This window comes from Dreissena polymorpha, chromosome 7 (genome assembly GCF_020536995.1).
Source record: "Dreissena polymorpha isolate Duluth1 chromosome 7, UMN_Dpol_1.0, whole genome shotgun sequence".
Lineage (NCBI taxonomy): Eukaryota > Metazoa > Mollusca > Bivalvia > Myida > Dreissenidae > Dreissena > Dreissena polymorpha.
Genome location: NC_068361.1, coordinates 59,034,340 through 59,052,606, shown reverse-complemented (window position 1 = coordinate 59,052,606; position 18,267 = coordinate 59,034,340). Strand labels below are relative to the sequence as shown.

General features: G+C 40.6%; 1 non-coding gene across 1 annotated transcript; it reads right to left on the bottom strand.

The window, feature by feature from the left end:
* Positions 1 to 15,120: 15,120 nt before the first annotated feature.
* On the bottom strand, positions 15,121 to 15,223 carry LOC127840231 (U6 spliceosomal RNA). Its single transcript, XR_008030494.1, has one exon. It is a non-coding gene; the product is annotated as a U6 spliceosomal RNA (small nuclear RNA).
* Between the last annotated feature and the right edge of the window lie 3,044 nt (positions 15,224 to 18,267).

Here is an 18,267-nt window from a genome sequence, read left to right as displayed (position 1 = left end):
ATCGAAAGCGGTGAGTTCCACATTCCTTGCAAACACCCCACTCAAGGACCACAGGAGCGTCCTCAAGTTCCCCATACTCAACACTCCCTCTCTCCGTCACTGACCCTGCCACTTGGGACTCCGACACATCCTGTGCACCTCCCATAACACCGCTCGTTACCCCAGTCAATCCAACATTCGAATTCGACTCTGTCACCCTAGTTTCTGATAACAGTAACTGGACTGGCCCGGGTTTATGTAGTTTATGTACCGACTCATTATCTATCCCCACACTTGCAACTTGATCTGGGTCTCTGTGCCAACTCCGTTTTCTGAGCTGACCCAGTTACCCGAACACTTCGTGTACGGGTTCGAGCTCCTGTATCGACTCAGCGCCCTGTGTCGATCCAGTCGCCTGACGTCCATTGATACTGTAGACGATGGCCCTGGTCTTTGTGTCAGCTCAGCAGCCTGTGCCGACTCAGTCGCCGGGACCACTTTACGCCGACTAAACTTTTGAGCAACAAAATTATCTCTGAATTCTGGTCCGCACAATTTTAGCAGTGCAGCCATTACCCTCCAATGAAAAAGAAGTGCTCGTGAGTTCACACGTGCCACATGGAACACAGATGGTATGCTCCATAGAAATCTACGACACACCCTTTCTAGCCAAGCCTGATCTCCGTCATACAGCCAAGACCTTTCTGGGATCGCCAACTTCACCCTATGCACAATAGCATAGCCTCATCAATGCTCTGGAGGCCCAGACCACCGATAAGACAAATAACACCCCTGAACCTAACGCGATCCAATCTCGGGTCCTCCCAAGCTTCCTGCCCAAACACAGGCGGAAGATGCCTTGACATCACATGAAGCCTTACCGACCCTGTATTTAGTCCGCACAACGGACATATTCGGACCCTCTTCTCTCCCCTCCCTTCATCATGTCTGGACCGTGACCTATCCCTGGCCTCCAAACACCCTTCCTCCTCCGTACGCCTAGACCGTCTCTCACTCCGGTCCATACATACGGGCCCCTCCACCTCAACTTCAGGCCGGTGAATACCGACCTTTCCGTCCTCAATCACAGGCCAACTAAACCCGACCTCTCTTTCCTCGACTACGGGCCAGCTAAACCCGACCTTTTCTACCGTTTCAACTTCCATCTCTTCAGAGTCCGAGATGATTATGACCTCCCTTTCTGAGCAATACTCAACCTCAGACCCCACTGAAACAGAGACAATCGGTCTCTTTTTCGGGTTCAACCTTAACTCTTCCCAATTCCGACAATGGCAACTTATGGGATTCCAGCGATATTGGATTGGGGATGAGTACACCCCACCTGGGGCTCAGACTTCACCACCATAGATCCCGACCCCAATGGCAATTCAGGGAAATCCACTGCGGTAGGAAACCCGGGCAAGCGACAGACCCGCCTCAGGTAGATCTACTTTACCCCGTGACCGCTTTGCAGTCAGTGACGCTCCTGGAACTCCCCTGCGCCTCTGTGGTTCTACCAACACCCTCCTAATGAACTTATCGCTTAGGATGTGAATGCCGTACGCCCTCACCTCCCGAATAAACCAGAGTTTACCTCTCTTCCTGGCCATACTAACCTGGCCTTCTACCGCCCTTTCCACTCTTTCATGGTCTAATGGCAACATTGTACCTAACTCGATGACAAGGTCGCGCCCGGACAACCCATAGCCTACCACGGTCATTCGCCTCTTCCACCTCCCGAAAGAATATCTCGGCCATCAACACGCCCGATCCTGCACGACGCCCTGCAAGTATAAACCACGGAAATTGGTTAATTCCTGTCAAATCATATGACTTAACATGCCCCACATGCTGGGCATGTATACAGGTCTATATCTTCACCTTCTTCCTCCGTGACTCCTACACAACGTCCGTGAAAACCACTCCTCACATACGTCACATGCAATCATAAAAGAGCCATCATCTATTCCCCTACACGAACAGTATACGGGCTTATTTTGCCCATCATCCACCAGACCACAACTCTCCTTCTCACGAATCGCCCATGCAGGAACATTGTTCAATTTACAGATTTTCAAACGGTCATGATTCACATTGACCCTCTTTCCACGAAGTCGGACCTGGTACAGGAAAGCAGTAAATTTTTTTACTACTACCCCCGGCCCATTCCATTGTGGCAACAGCTTCTTAGCCTTCCCCTTCTTTCCTGCCACATTCAGCACATATACCAGGTCCCCACCCGATATGTATTCCGGTATAACCTCACATCATGATCTCGCTTCATGTGAGCTTGATTCCCTCCAAGACATTTGCGAGCAGTTTCATGAGCTGACACCATACTTTGTTCCAGATTTTGGACATATTCCATCACAGGCTGTGCCTCATGAGGCGGCAATGGATAAACTAGTTCCGCAGGGGTATAAACCTCCCTCCCTAACATCATACGGTTAGCCGTGAAACCAGTACTTCTACACACTGCCGAACGCATAGCTGCCGCTATCTGCTGCAGGTTTTCATCCCACGTGTTTTGTCGGGAGCCCACATAGCAACGGACGGCATCCATGAGGGTGCGGTTATACCTCTCGACCTGACCATTAGTACTAGGTCGATAGGCTGTTGTCCTAGTCTTATTAATGTGCAACAATTTACACACTTGCGTGAACAACAGGCTTTCAAAGTTGGTGCCCCTATCCGTCATGATTTCCATGGGTATCCCATACCTACAGAACACTTGATTTACTACTGCCTCCGCAGTTGCTTCAGCTGTCTGTGAAGGCAATGGGATACACTCAACCCATTTCGTGAACTGATCCACAACCATCATCACATATCGATTACCTCTTTGCGTTAGTGGCAATGGACCTAGGAAATCTATGTGAACCCTTTCCATGGGAAGACCGGAATGAAACAGAATCAATTCGCCCTTAGCCTTCGGTTAGGCTTTTTACTTACAGAACAACGAGGGCAACTGGATACATATTTGATAATATCCTGGGACATACGATGCCAAAAATATTTGGCCTTAACCCTCTCGATTGTACGTTGCTCCCCCTGATGTCCTGACATGGGAATGTCATGGTTCAAGATCATTATTTCTTGACGTAATTCCCTGGGTACTAGTAATTGGTGAAGATCTGTCTTCGGATCCAAGCGCCAAAGCAGATCAGCTTCCAACTTAAAACTTTGGCGATTTATCCAATAAAACTTGGAAGCTGCGTTAGCGAGAAACAGTTCTCCCTCAGGAGGTTCAGTACCATGCACCAACCACCTCCGGATCCTCTGCACCCTGCTGTTCTTTCACTACGGTGTCCCGGTCTTGGACTGGAACAGCTCTATCGGTGTTCTCTAGACCCGGGGTGTCGTTGTTTTTGACCACTTGAATGGCTATCTGTGCTAGAGGAACAACATTATCCACCTCACTTATAAATCTACCCCACTGTTCCTCTGCCCGAGTACACTTCGGGCAACCACTACAAGGAAGTTCTCGAAGGGGTACACCATGCTCGTAGTGATCTTCCCCCTCCGGTACTAATCTTGACAGTGCGTCCGCATTGGCATGTTTGTTGCCAGGACGGTGAGCTATTTCCATGTCATATTGGCTCAACTCCTCCATCCACCGAGCTATCTGCCCTTGTGGCTCCTTAAAGTTCAAAAGCCAAGTAAGACTGCTGTGGTCAGTGCGAACCAAGAAACGTTTGCCCAGCAAGTAATGACGGAACTGTCGCGTAAACCTCACTACCGCTAGCAATTCTTTTCGAGTGGTACAGTACCGCCGCTGTTCCTTAGTGAGTGCATATGACCCATAACAGATAACCCTGGAGACCCCGTCCTGTATTTGGTTAAGCACTCCACCAATCGCTTTATCAGAGGCATCGGTGTCAAGCACAAAAGGATCTCTCCGGTTAGGAAGTCCCAGAACTGGGGCTGATACTAGAGCCTCTTTTAAATCAATGAAAGCGGTCTTCTGATCATCCCCCCACTGAAAGTCTTTTACAATCTCGTACAATGCCGTCGACCTTCCAGCATAGTTTGGTATAAACATGCGATGGTAATTCACCAGCCCAAGAAACCGCTCTACATCCTTTGAACTAACTGGGACGGCCCAGTCTACCACCACCCTAATGTCATTTGGGGATAAACCCAAACCCTTAGGACCCACTATACGACCCAAAAACTCCACAGAGTGCTGGAAGAGTTCACATTTCTTGGGTTTCAGTTTAAGCTGGTATTGCCGTAACCTTAGAAATACCTCTCGGAGTGTATGCATATGCTCCGCGAACAACTTGTTCATGGCCAGGATGTCGTCCAAGAAAGCGAGAACGCTATTCCAGTTTAACCCCTGCAGCACTAAGCCTACCACTCTTGAAAAGGTAGCGGGTGCATTGCATAGACCAAAAGCCATACGTACGAACTCAAACAACCCATACTTGGTTGTGAATGCAGTTTTCTTTCTGTCCGACTCTTTGATCTTGATCTGCCAGTATGCAGAGTTAGCATCCAGCTTCGAGAACCATTTTTGGCCAGCCAACATATCCAAACAATCTTCGATCAGTGGCAAAGGATATACATCCTTCACCGTGACTGAATTCAGTCCCCTATAATCGACACACCACCTCACCGACCCATCGCGCTTCCGAACCAACACAGGTGCGGAGCACCACTCCGAGTTTGAAGGTTGGATCACACCCGCATCCAACATCTTTTTAAGATGACTCTCCTCCTCAGCAACAAAAGCCACGGGGGTTCTCCGCATTTTCTGCCTAATGGGTTTGGCATCACCAGTATCTACACAATGCTCGACGGCCGTGAAATTTCCTAGATCATATTCGTTCATAGCGAACACATCCTCAAACTCCTGCAAAAACTCAGCCACCTGCGCCTGCTCCCCTTCGCTCAAGTTTAAACTCGAACGCTCATACAGATCCAAAAGATGATCTGGCACCGTGATAACTTTATCACATACAGCCTCCCTTATCACATTTATCGAGGTCAGCTCCTCTGGAACTGGTCTCACCACTCGCACCTCTTCTGCCCTCCCTACCAACTTTCCTTGCTTCATTCTTACATTGTGATCCGACAGGTTCACAATGGGCAGCTTAAGGCCAGCTTCACTGATATGGACTGACATGGGTACTATCAGTTCACCACACTCAGCCTCAATTGCAAAAGTGCCTATCGGCTTACCCAAGGTACACTTAACCATGGCCAACGAGTTAGGCGGAATAACAACAGTTCGAGCTACCTTCACCTTTGCCACCCTTGCCTCAACTAACCCTCCATCTTGAGCCATGGGAACTATCTGACCCTTAAGGCTCATGGTAGCCCCGACTATGTCAATAGTAGCTCCATGTTTTTTCAAAAAGTCCAGCCCTAGCAGCATGTAATCTTCAATAGGCGCTACATACACCCTCTCTTTAAACACCATATCTCCCAGTTGAATAGTCACTGGTCCCACTATCGAACCATTCATCTGCAAACCTCTCCCAGCCGTTTTCATAAGCACTTGTTCCAACACCGGAACTTTCGCCGACAGCTGAGCTATCACTCGATCCGAGACCAATGTTACTTCAGCTGCCGTGTCCACCACCGCCTGTATCACGAGGCCATTCAACTTCACCTCAACCCGGAACATCGAGTCAGATTTAATCTGCCTGATTATAACCGGTGGGCCCTTATCATAGCGGATCAGGTCGGGACCCTCTACCCTGACCCCTTGCCGTTTAAATCGGCAAAAGAGACTTTTTTCCCCTCTCTGGGGGTATCATTGCTCCTATCTTTCGTGGCATTTGGACATTCCCTAGCCATATGACCCAGCTCGTTACACTGGTAACAGCGGTCATTCCTCACTGGTGACGGTGACCTACTTCTGAGCTTAGGGCAGTCCCTTTTGTAATGTCCTTGCTCCTTACAGTTGTAACACTGACGCCTAGATGGAGATATAGAAGGATTTGTGATGGGCCTTGCCAACAGCTGGTCAAGCTTCCCCATCAGAAGATCCAACTTCTCCTCTAACCTTTCGCCTTTCTTTTCTAAAGCCACCACCCTCTCAACCAGCCTGTTCTGCTGTGCCACCTTAACCTCGGACACCTCTACTGGTCCTTCACACTCTACCTTTTTGACCATCTTTGGTCGGCCATACATCAACCCATGAGTGTGGATTGCCCACTTGAGCTTATCTATAGCTTGTTCTATAGACACAGGCCTTTGATTAATAACCTGTTCGCCTGCTTCCTTCTCCCTTGCACCCATGCAGAACCTTAAGATTGATTCTTGTAGCATGTATGCTTCCGGCAAATCTCTATAGGCTTTGCCCGCAAGGGTCAACACCCTATCAGCCCAGTCATCTACTGACTCTTCCTCCCCCTGCCTAGCACTACAGAATGTTACCCTTGCCGTTTCCGGCAGGTCGCGGTAACCAAATCTCCTTTCCAGTTTGTCTACTACCTCATGGTAGCCAAGCTCTACCTCCCTATCCATGACCAAGGCATAATACTCACTTGCCTTGTCTGTCAAGCATAGACACAAGTAATCTCTTTTCTCCCTGTCTTCCCACTCAAAAATGCCAGCGTATTTTTCAAATTTCGTCATGAACGCTTGCCAACTTCCCCGACCATCATAAATTAGTGCCTTAGGCAGCGATTGCAGCTTCGACTTATGCTGGCCAGGAGCTACAGCTCTCTGGACAATAGTTGCTGCAGCGGTGTCGCTTGCGCCATGCCCCGCATGTGCAACAGACCGTGAAGCAACACGAGATGGTGCACCGCTTCTGTCCACCTGCGGTGCAGGTGTTACTGGTGTAGAGGTCACATATCCCGACTGAACCGGTGGCATCATGTATGTCATTGGTACTGGGTTGACTGAGTCAATTAATTGACCCTGCCCACCCACCAACATGTATTGAAGTTGTCCACCTTGTGGCCATTGACCAGGCTGTACCCCATGCGACATAGCATGAAATTGCACGGGGTACGTCCCATGTGGCATGGGCATTTGAGCCATTACTTGGTGAGGGCCAGCTTGCATACCATGGTTCACTGACATATAAGGTGTCGGAGCCACAGGCCTATTTTGAACAGAATGGCCTACTGATCCATGCTGCCATCCTAATTCTACCTTAGGTTGAGTTGCAGCCTGGTGCTGCACAGGCTTAGGCGTGAATGCCATTTGTGTGGGTGTGTTTGTCCCATATGGCCCAGACTGTTCCACCGACCCCTTATACCACAACGCCTCTGTCTTGTGCTGTGCTACTTTAGGCCTTGCACCATGATCTACCACCTTAGCATCAGATGATTTCACATATGATGAAGGGCGTCCACTGAGGTTGGCATTATCAATTGCTGCCGACACCCTCGTTATCACATCTTGGCCCAAATTAGTGACCGGTTCAAGTACTTCTGCATCACCAGATTGATCAAACACCTTATCTTTCTCCATCTCTTTATAGACCCCTTCTTGACCAACTATCCCGATCATTGACTCACCTTCAGATTTACTGAACGTGAGCAAGGACCACAATAGCGGAGATGACCTGAGATGCGGTATGGTTGCCAAGTCATATCGAGTTATTCTACCATGCAATTCCCTGTATGTAATGATAGAATGGGCCACTTTAGGACCAATACCCGGAAGCTCTCGCAATTCATCCTCAGACGCAGTATCAACATCAACAAGCTTTGTACGGTCCATGATTTGAAATTATGTATTTAGTTTAATTATTCTTTTAAAGAAACCGGAATAACTACTATTTCCACTAGCTGGTACACGAAAAAATTAATTTTAAATCAACGTACCCAAATTTCACACAAAAAAAAAAAAATATTTATTGGATAGACTACGGTAATGCACTGAATGGGTGCGCTCATGAACAAATTTTAAGTGTACGGTAATCCGCCAAAACCTTTCCAATATTTCGTTGGACAGAATATTTTATTCACATTCCAACGAAATCAATGTTGATACTTGGTTTGTTGATTGCTATGAATAGCACACAACAAGAAATATCTACAAATATACAAAATATGCAAGCTACAATATGAAAAGTGCACACACTTTTAATGAAATTGTGATCTAATCACGAACAACGTTTAATGCTGTAAATAGATTATTTATCTATTTGAAATCAGGAATTCACTAGTTAATGCCTTTTAACTAATGAAATTGGTATTGAATTACAAATGAATGTAACAAGTCTCTAAATGTATAGTGAAATGTTACAAATAAAGTATAATTTTAGAAATTCAATTGTTATAATTTGAAATTGTTGTGATTGTAATGTCAGTTGTCTTCACTACAGATTGGACATTTCCTGTAGGAAAACACTAGAACATTTTATTTATGAAGAGACTTTAGTAATTGAACACAGGTCAACACAGGTCAAACATCATATAATAAAAAAATGGCAAAAGGACTTAAAATTCAATAAAAATAATCAAATGCAATACAATTCAATAACACTGTTTAGATAACTTGATTTGACGTGTTTGGACACTTAATTAAGTTTCAATATCACCGAAAATTCTCAACAATAAGAATTAATAATGGCGAATATGAGAAACTTTTGCAAAAAAAAAAAAAAAATTGGTTATGTGTACATGAAACACGAGTTGAAGTCAATGTGGTTATTCGCCTGACTGTAGGCAAATAAATGATAGTACAAATGGGTAGCTAAATATAGATGTTAAATGGAGCGAGTATATAAAAAAATTACAATGGAATTTACATGGTTGAAATCACCGCAATTGTACGTAGTGCAACCAACGTCGAAATCAGCTAAATAGCTGACAAGACACGACGTAATCGGTTGAAATTAATTCCTAATACCTAAATTGCAATGAAGAAATAATTAATTAATGAAATGCATACAGTTAAAATAAAACAAAAAGGACAAGTTTTCTTGAAAGTGTTTCAAAATGGCCGACTCGACAATTCAGAAGTCAAAATTTCTGACTATTTTAAAAGTCAAAAATACAACGGGTTCGGAGCTCGCAGCGCCAATTGTGGTGAAATAATGGTAAACCAAGATTACCTTTCCACATCAGTCGATGTGGATGACATCTAGGAGTGGTGCGTAGATAAGATATTTACAGATAAAAAGTAACAGTAACGATTAACACAACTTCTTCAGTCTTCAGCAGGATACACACACTGGGTCCCGGCGTTCTTTTCGTCAGACATGGCCAGCGGTCGGAACGGTCTGGTAACGGTTTGGCCATTTCACCACACTGTCAATTTTACCCCACCCACCAATGTTTGCATTGAAATGTCAAACCATTAAAAACATGGTTTTAAGGTCTGAACCCGTTGTCAGCTACTGTTTCCAGGTGGATATCAGTAGAATACTCGTTTACTTATATGTTACAAACGTAAATGTGCTGTATGATAACATAAAAACCCTTTGTTGAAAAAAATTTCTTTGACAGACATGCAAAATATCCACAAATGATCAAATGTTTACAACTTATGTTTAAAGGGCATCTATTCGTTTTTATAATGCTTCTTATTTCCACTTTATAAAGGCCTATCAGCAAGGCTTCCCGAACGGCAGAGTGGCCATCAAGCAGGAAGGTCATGAGATGCCAAGGAAGGCGGACATGGCGCTGTCACAGACGAAGAAGGTCTAGGCGGCAACACTAGTGGCTTCTTCCCTCAGCCCCACGGCGGTTGTTCAGAAGCCGCTGAAATCCAAGGCTACAGTTACTGCGACAGGTAAAAAGCACTCACCCTGCATAAAATTGCTGATTTGTTTAATATTTGGTACCAGCCGACACATGTTTTCAAGTGTATTTCATTAAATTTGGCATATATATTAATAAAAATGGCATCGTAATTCGTATGAACCAGTTGTCATAGTATAAGCCACATTGAAGCCTTATATGCATTTATCTGTTATTAATTGGGCACAAATTATTTAACTGTGTGAAAACCCTACATACAAATGCTGATTTTTTTCTTATTTGGTACCTAGTTGACATATATATTAATAAAAACGGCATTATATGAACCAGTAGTCATAGTATAAGCAACATTGAAGCCTAATATGCATTTATCTGTTATGATTTCATTTGGGCACATACCATTTTACTGTGTTAGCATCCAACATAGAAATGCTGATTTTTTTCTTATTTGCTACCAGCCGACACACATTTTCAAGTCTATTTCATTAAATTTGGCATATTTATTAATAAAAATGGCATCTAATGAACCAGTAGTCATAGTATAAGCAACATTGAAGCCTAATATGCATTCATCTATTGTTATTTGGGCACATACAGATTGTTTTCACTTATGTGGGTGTATGTTGGCTCCACTTCACACGATACAGTCATTGTAGTTTAATTGAAAAACACATCTCACTATGTGAGATGAGTTCTGGGTTCAAGCCCCAGCAGTGGCCTATCAAGTGTGAAATACATAGCCATTATGATTTAATATAACACTTTTATTTATTTAAACAGTACAATTCAATATAAGTAATAATGTTAAAGGGGCATTGCTGCTTAGCCATTTTTGGGACTATTTTGTGATTTTTGGCCAATTTTGACATTGAATATCAGGATATATATCGAGGGCTGCCCGCAAGACTGTCGTAACTGCATATTTTTACAAAATTGACTTTATTGCATTTTTATACCTGTTTTCATGTTTTACATCACTGCAAGAAAAAGTTTTTCTTTATTCTTAAAGCAAATAGTGTTTATGTCTATAATGCAATATAGTCTAATCTCATTCTGAATATAAACATTCCTGCAATACAGTAGTAAGTCAACTTACTACATTATTGCACATACATTTTATTGATCTTCATGGTATTTGTTCCTGCAATACAGTCTCAGTCAACTCAATGTGATGTCATAATGTTGTCATAATGTTGATGACATCATCAGTTGATCTTGAAAAATGGTTTAAATAGTATTGTACAACATCTTGAGTTATTTTCAAACTCGTACATCTCATATAATACCTACAATATCAAATGTTTGATGCACCTTTTTAAAGCCATGCCAAAGGTAAAATTATTAAATTATTATGTTGTTTTTTCTTTAATTTAAGCATTCCATTTAATACTTTTATATAATATTATGAGATTAAAGCATTACTTAATCTGAAATTATTCATTGTGAAGGTAAAAAAGCATTGGTTCTTTTGCACTTATAAAAATATTTATTGGTCAAACAGGTGTAATTGATAATTATGGTGTTGCCCAAGAAGTCACGGGTTCGATCACTACCGAAAGAGCATTCTTTAGTTCTCAGAAAATTATGTATAGATTTAGCCAAGCATTGTTAGCTCATCTATTTAAAAAAAAAAATATGAGCTATTGTCATCACCTTGGCGTCGGCGTCGGCGTTGGCGTCCGGTTAAGTTTTGCGTTTAGGTCCACTTTTCTCAGAAAGTATCAATGCTATTGCATTCAAACTTGGTACACTTACTTACTATCATGAGGGTACTGGGCAGGCAAAGTTAAATAACTCTGGCGTGCATTTTGACTGAATTATGTGCCCTTTTTATACTTAAAAAATTGAAAATTTTGGTTAAGTTTTGCGTTTATGTCCACTTTTTTCAGAAAGTATCAATGCTATTGCATTCAAACTTGGTACACTTACTTACTATCATGAGGGGACTGGGCAGGCAAAGTTAGATAACTCTGGCGTGCATTTTGACAGAATTATGTGCCCTTTTTATACTTAGAAAATTGACAATTTTGGCTAAGTTTTGTGTTTAGGTCCATTTTATTCCTTAAGTATCAAAGCTATTGCTTTCATACTTGAAACACTTACTAACTATCATAAGGGGACTGTGCAGGCAAAGTAATGTAACTCTGACTGGCATTTTGACAGAATTATGTGCCCTTTTTATACCTAGAAAATTGAAAATTTGGTTATGTTTTGTGTTTAGGTCCACTTTATTCCTACAGTATCAAAGCTATTGCTTTCATACTTGCAACACTTATTAACTATCGTAAGGGGACTGTGCAGGCAAAGTTATGTAACTCTGACTGGCATTTGGACGGAATTATGGGCCCTTTATACTTAGAAAATTGAAAGTTTGGTTAAGTTTTGTGTTTTGGTCCACTTTACCCCTAAAGTATCATAGATATTGCTTTCATACTTGGAACACTCGCAAACTGTCATAAGGGTACATGACTGTTCAGGTACAAATCCGTGTTAATTGTTTATCTAAGCCGATAAGATGTAAGATTGCACCTTTGTTTTGTGTTCACACCAGCCATTTTCCTTTGTATCGATGACCGGTTCTGACCGGTGTTGATGCAAAGTGCGTATAATTTTTTGTGTTGAATAATAAAGTGAGGTATTGACGCATAGTCTACGGTTTAAAGAGTTTACAATCTGGGACGTTAAGTGACAAACTTAATCGCCGATTTTATTGCAGAAACAATGCGCCGATGCGACAAGCATTTTCACAGTGTTCCCGAGGTGTAAAAAATAAACTATTAATCTGTAACATGTGTCGATATCCATTCTTAAATTAATTGTAATTATGCTAATTAATTTGTGTTAGCAAATTTTTCAAATCAGGCCTGTTTATTTAGTTTTCAATTGACGTGTTTTATTTATTTCCCTATGCACCATAATCGAGTCAGGTTTCCAAAAGCTTACATGCGGAAATTAAAATGTCAAAACAGAAAGTGTTAACGTTTAATGAGAAAATTCGGGTATTGGAATTGTCTAAGAGTAAAAGTGCACGTAACATCGCGAACGGGCCGCCTCGCGAACGAGTTTGGAGTCAGAAAAACCCAATTCTATAAATTTTAGAATAAGAGAAAACAAATAAAACACATTTTAATAAAACATTATTTATTTATTTATTTTATTATTATATAGATTTATTTGATTACAAAAGTGGAAAAAATTGTGTCAAAAGGTGATAATCCTGCATCTGGATTTAAAATGGAAGGTCCGCATATTCTTTCCAAATGGCCTTTTTTTTATCTTTTCACGCTTTGGTAAATTGACAAAATTGAAAAAAGTTGTTTCAGATTCGCAAATTTTCGTTTTAGTTATGATATTTGTGAGGAAACAGTAATACTGAACATTTACCATGGTCTTATATAGCCATTATATGCATCTTTTGACGATTTAAAAACCTAAAAATTATAAAGCGTTGCAACGCGAAACGATTGAATAATTTGGAGAGTTCTGTTTTTGTCGTTAAATTTTGTGAAACTACAAAGATTGCTTATATAAGGTATAAAATACTTCATGTAAGTGTACTCGGCGGAATAGCTCAGTAGGCTAAAGCGTTTTTACTTCAGGACTCTGGCAGGACTCCAGGGGTCACTGGTTCGAAACCTGGTCCGGGCAATATTCTTTTCCTTTTTTTAATTTTATTCTTGATTTTTTACTGGAGCTTTTACGATCCAATGTTTACATTTATCGATATAAAGCATTTAATGAATAAGTTAAAAAATGCCAAAATCTGTGAAAAGGCCCCTTTAAAGACCATTTTATTAAGAGACCACTTTTGGTTACTCCCTTAAGTGGTCTCTAAATACAAGATTGACTGTAGTGAACTTACCGTGGCCAGGTTGGGTTTAAGATAACAGCATAAAAATAAATAAGGTAACACAAAAATATGTCTTTGGTTTCGTTTTGATAAAAAAGTTATTGAATAGAAAGAAGTTGCAAATTAAATGAATTTTAAGATTGTAATTTACATGGTTAAAACAATGTCACAAAAACAAATAAAGAAGTTATAAACTTTATGTATCTTCAGTTCTGGAGAATAATTATGGAATTTTTATTATTTTTGACAGCATTTCTTTTATTTTATAAACAGAAAGAGACCTTCCAATATGATGGTGGTACAAGCCAATTACAGTCAAGGGCATTTGAATTTTGGTGGAAATGGTCGACAGTGCATGGCAAATGCCATATGCGCTGCGCAAAAGTGTTCACAGTCAAATCCATCTGAATGGGACACCTCAGCACTTGACTCTATTTTAAAAGAAGGTGAACTTATGTATCAATCAATTGCTTTGACAAAGCAATACTTGTGTATTGAAGACATTCCAAAGTCTGTTTGTAGACTTGAAAATATTGTTTAGGGATCTTTGTCTATTGGTGCTGATAATGACTCAACATTTTTTAGTCTAGAAGATGCTATTGGTAAGTGTATTGGTACAGCAGAAACTGCGGGTTGCGTGTTGTATGGGGGATTTAGAACCATGCTATTCAAGTGCCTTAATGAAGCATTCTAATACATATTTTGTTTTAACCCTCACAGTCGAAATGAGTGTGGTATGCTCAGCTCAGATGGAAAAGCTACCTTAACCTCACATTCTAATGCTTCCTCCCTTTGCATGTTTATAAGACATCTAGCTGCTTCCCTTAAACTTCCTCCATCAGTTCCATTTGAACTATCAATGGTAAACAATGAAAACATAGCACATTCTGATTCAGATAGTGAGTTTTCAGGGTTTGATCCTGTAAGTGACAGTGAATACACAAAGCGTGTTGCAAACTCAGTTGTTGAAGCTCTAGTGTTAGCACATGCTCAAGTGTTTCATCTATATCTGACTTTGATTGCAGTTATGCAGGGTCTGATTTTGATCACATAATTATGGAAACAATAGTTGGGTTAGATGATATTTTATTAAAACAGCTCCCCGAAATCTGGGGATGTTGGGTGTCAGTGAAGAAGACATGCGAGGTAAGCATAGAAACAGACCAAACACTGTGTCGTGCGATGCGAAGGATCGAGTGAGGCAACATATAGAATCTTTCCAATGTGTCGATAGCCATTATTGTAGGAAAGACACAAGTAAAAGGTACTTGCCAGCGCAGTTAAATGTAAAAAAAATGTATGAGTTGTATAAAGAGCATGGCCAACAAAAAGGTTTATCACCTGTAAATATTTTGATGTACAGAAAAATATTTGACTGCAAGTACAACCTTTCTTTTCATAAACCTATAAAGGATAGATGTGACTTCTGTGTTTTTTTTGAAAATGCTGGTCCAGATGTCAAACAAGCCCAACAAGGTGAATATAACAGGCACATCAACAATAAAATAAAATCCCGACAGAGCAAAGCTGATGATAAAGAAAAGGCCAAAACTGATCATGATTTATGTGTAGCATGTTTTGATCTTGAACAGGTCTTGCTCACACCTCACAGTAATGAATCATGTTTATATTATAAAAGAAAACTGTCATCATTCAATTTGCGCAGGGGCCATGCTAATCTTCTCTGTATCGTTCAAATTTTAGTACTGCCGAAGCAGTAAGAATAAATAGGTAACGATAATGCTCTATATATGTGCTGTAATCTAAAGCACACTTTTGCAGGTTCAAAGGCGCACTAAAATGCCCGTCTGCGTGTGCTCCGCTCCATATACATACCTAGAGGTATTTCGCCCGGCAGTGTATATTCGCTTTCTACGGTCGCAGCGTAATGGGATACGCGATTGAGGTGCCGACATCGTTCCAATCGAGTGCAACGGAACAGAAGAGCGCAGCTGTGAAAGGTAAATATCATACATTCCGGCGCACTGTACTAATTTTACCAGTCTATTTTTAACTACGACCTATTGTGTTTTCCGACCAATAGCTGCGCGTTTACATTATTAAGCTTCGCTATTAATAGTGTTTTCCGCCCCCCAATAACTGTACGTTTACAATAGCTTCGCTATTAATAGGAACTCTCGTGATTGGCGAATTCTTCAGCGGAATACTACAGAGCGTAACCTGTGAGCTGATATGCACGTTCATTACATCAACCAATGCACGGGCGTTCACTGTTTAACTCTGGTTGCACTACAGTCACGAAAAAATCGTGGCCTTAGTGATTCGTTGGTCGTTTTTTCATAAACGAGCGATTTTGAGTAAAAATCATGATGACTGTAATGAGATTCCCAGCTTTGACTAAAGAATGTATGATAGATTATGCAGTTGAACGAACGGTAAAGGTACATGGAAAGAGAGGAGCGAGCATGATGGGGGTTATTAATATCCTTACTAAGAATGGAGTTGTTGACACAGATGTCGAGTGGATTTCGTCTGGACCACCTGGATCTCTCCAATATGATGTAACCTTCAAGGAGAAAGATAAGTGCCTTACGTTTTTAAATTGTACGAAGCATCAATCCGTTACGCACAATAATGTACTGTATAGATTCCTAAAATGTTGAAAGCAGATTGTGCACTGCAGGGTTCACTGGTTGCCAGCTTTCGTAGGTGACCACGTTATTGCAGAAATATTTGGCAAATTTGGAACAGTTCTGAGTATTGAACACGACACTCTGAAGGTGGGAGATTTCGTCACCCACTCAGGAGTTCGTGTCATCACCTTAGAGGTCGATAATAACAAAGAGGACAGCGTCCCTCATATGATAGAGTTTGAGTGTGGCGCTAGAGCCCTTATCACAATGCGAGGGCGTCAACCCCTCTGCTTATACTGCCAAGAAGTTGGTCATGTTAGGATGAATTGTCCAAATAACATTAATGCTATTTTCAAACAAAAAGAAAGTGTTGTAGAAAGACCGAAAACAACACCCACCGATACAGAGGCAACCGAAAAGAAAACAATCGAAGCAGAAACAAAAGAGAATGAACAGCCGGAACCAAGACAGAAAGACGAGGAAGGATATGAGGTCGTTGGGGGGAAGAAGAAGAAAGCTAGGAAACAGGAAAAGAAGAAGGAGGCCGAGAAGAAGAAGGCAGATGAAGGAGAAAGCGATACAATGGAAGAAGACACAGAGGTAAGGGGCGAAAAAAGAGGCCGGGAGACAGGGACAAATGAGGATCTGTCCCCGTTACCAAAAAATAGATTTGCAGTACTAGTTGATGATGACCTAGAAGAACGCCCACTTGTAATAGATTTGGATTTAGACTCACAAGACCTCGTTATGACCCCTATTTAACTTTGAACCTTTAAACACAATAACATGCTGCCTTCCATTCGTAACAACATGATATCGAACACTTTATTTAAAATCTTACATAATTTAAAACCCTATGTACTATGAAACTACTCAACCCCTTAAAGGACCGTGTTTATGGCCTCTGGCATTGAGTATAATTTTCTTTCAAATATTATTATTTTTAAATAGAACATATGTACATACATGTATCATTATATCTTCATTATTGAAATATAATGTCTGCATATATACTGACCACATAGGTATTCTATGTGAACGGTATATTGGCATATTTACAAAGTCATTTTTATATATATATATATAACACAATATATGTGTTATTTTTTCATAATGTATATACAGTTTTTCATTTCTGTAAACATAAAAGTTACACAGCTAGGTTAGTGTGTGTAAACGCGTTTTGTGTGTCTTATAAAACTGCTTGTGTTAAAACGCCAATCATAAGTTTTTACACTGTTTATCTAGTATATAGTATACTTTTTGTGATAAAACAAAACATATGTATATATAAAATCTGTGTAAATTTCAGTATGTATATATGGGCATTTAGGGACCGTTGCTTGCAGATTTCGTACAACATAAATGCAGTTCTTATTTTATGTAAACGTATAAATTACGTTCATATGCCAGTGTGTGTATACGCTATTCATTGTTATATGTACTCAATTTAAATCTTTAATAAAACACCTTTTCTAAACACTCTATTCATCAAAAGTACACCTTTAATCTTTTTCCAATATCCTCGTGGTAAATGTGAGCGCATTTATCTATTTCCAACATTACTTAGGTACTTGGTACACTCATTACAACAGCGAGTTTACAAAATCGTTAGCCTAGTCTCTGTATATATATTTCGTCTGCTTTATTTTCACTGCTCCAATAGAATTAAATGCCAGATAACGTTTATTTTGTGGGCGCAGCCATCTTTAATTGTACATGCACTTTCCTCGATTATTTTTAGCTCATGTAATGTCTGTCCTGTATGTTTCGGTGTAATGGATAGTGTTCTAAAAATAAATAACTTTTTTAAAACGTTGGTGTCGTTCATTGTGCAAGTAATTATTTTTAGATTATTTCAAAACTTACAAGAATGTCTTTAATAATACATAGTATTAACATAAATGGATTTAGATCCAGAAAAAAACAGCAGTATATTAAAGATTACATTTTGCAAAATAAGCCTGCCATTTTATGTATATAGGAAACACATATAGACATTTACTCCAAAGCCAAAGATGTAGAAAATTTTATCTCCAAAGATTATAAATATATTTGGAGTTTTTCAAATGGAAATAAGTCATGTGGTGTATGTACTATTATTACTGATAAAAATATTATTTGCCATAGTTTTCAAACGGATTATGATGGTCGTTTTATATATGCAGAT